The 1,670-nt window shown below is 44.2% G+C and overlaps 1 long non-coding RNA gene across 1 annotated transcript; it reads left to right on the top strand.

The window, feature by feature from the left end:
- Window positions 1-295: 295 nt before the first annotated feature.
- Window positions 296-903, top strand: LOC124022828. Its single transcript, XR_006836633.1, has 2 exons — window positions 296-690; window positions 791-903. It is a non-coding gene; the product is annotated as an uncharacterized LOC124022828 (long non-coding RNA).
- Window positions 904-1,670: the final 767 nt, after the last annotated feature.

The following is a 1,670-nucleotide window of genomic DNA, read 5'->3' as shown; positions in this document are numbered from 1 at the left end:
CTCTGGCCTAAAGTAGTGCCCTCAGTCCTATAGGTCCTGGTCAAAAGTAGTGCCCTTAGTCCTATAGACCCTGGTCTAAAGTAGTGCCCTCAGTCCTATAGACCCTGGTCTAAAGTAGTGCCCTTAGTCCTATAGACCCTGGTCTAAAGTAGTGCCCTCAGTCCTATAGTCCCTGGTCTAAAGTAGTGCCCTTACCCCTATAGGCTCTGGCCTAAAGTAGTGCCCTCAGTCCTATAGGCCCTGGCCTAAAGTAGTGCTCTTAGCCCTATAGACCCTGGTCTAAATTAGTGCCCTCAGTCCTATAGACCCTGGTCTAAAGTAGTGCCCTCAATCCTATAGGTCCTGGTCAAAAGTAGTGCACTATATAGGGAATAGGGTGCCAGTTGACACACTACCCTGTCATATATATATATATATTAGGGCATTTTGTCAGCTGTATTTCATTCTCTTTCTGTCTGCAACCTTCATGAAACGACATGGGGTGTGTTTATTAGTGCAGACCGTAGCGAAACAGTGCAACAGAAAACGAAAACAACCGCTTCTTATTGGACAATATCGGGTAGTTCACTCCCCGTTTTGGCTCGTTTGAATCCTAATGAACACACCCCCGGCCTTATTTCCCCCTGCCACAATGTTTGACTGTTTTGGACTGAAACAACGAGCACTGTTACCATAGTAACCACCATGAAGGTGATTGTACAGGAAGTCATCTGGCCTTTGTCTGTGAACATAATGTTTGACTGTTTAGACTGAAACAACGAGCACTGTTACCATAGTAACCACCATGAAGGTGATTGTACAGGAAGTCATCTGGCCTTTGTCTGTGAACATAATGTTGTTGTTTTTTTTTCGTATGATATTTTCCTGTACTGTTGGTTTGCAAGTAAACATCTGTAAAATACCTTCCGTGGAATGTGTGTTGAGTTTCATGTTTCACGAGTTCAGGCCAGGGTTTACTCAATTCTGTCCTGCCCCAACGGGTGTATGTGTGTGTGTCTGTGTTTTTCTTTTTTGCACTTCACAGCTGATTTGAAGTAACCAACTCCTCATCAAGCTTTGATGATTTGAATCTGCTGTGTCGTGTTAAGGGCAACAAAAGTTAATATGAACCCAGGTGGGGCCCCAGGACCCAGGAAACCCACGCTGGCAGTGGTCCAGAGGCAGAGGCCTGGACCTCTTCACCACCCCGAGCCACATGTTTTAGATTGAGACAGACTAAATATGTAGAGAAGCAATCTTCTAACCTTCAAACTGTTTAATTGGTCCTTCTGTAGCTCAGTTGGTAGAGCATGGCGCTTGTAACGCCAGGGTAGTGGGTTCGATCCCCGGGACCACCCATACGTAGAATGTATGCACATATGACTGTAAGTCGCTTTGGATAAAAGCGTCTGCTAAATGGCATATATTATTATTATTATTATTAAAACAGTAGCCATGCGTGTTTAATAGGTGTTTCTGATTGGACGTCATTCCACTGGTGTCTGAGCTGTTACTGAGGGGACTAACAGAACCAAACTCCTAAATGAATGTAGAATTCATACGGGCTCTTCCATCTCTGAGGGACTAACAGAACCAAACTCCTAAATTAATGTAGAATTCATACGGGCTCTTCCATCTCTTATAAAGCACTTGTTTCAGCTTGAATGTTGGACACAAACAATAACAGGAGC

This window comes from Oncorhynchus gorbuscha, unplaced genomic scaffold (genome assembly GCF_021184085.1).
Source record: "Oncorhynchus gorbuscha isolate QuinsamMale2020 ecotype Even-year unplaced genomic scaffold, OgorEven_v1.0 Un_scaffold_1444, whole genome shotgun sequence".
NCBI lineage: Eukaryota > Metazoa > Chordata > Actinopteri > Salmoniformes > Salmonidae > Oncorhynchus > Oncorhynchus gorbuscha.
The sequence above is the reverse complement of the archived record's forward strand: the minus strand, read 5'-3'. Positions and strand labels throughout refer to the sequence as shown.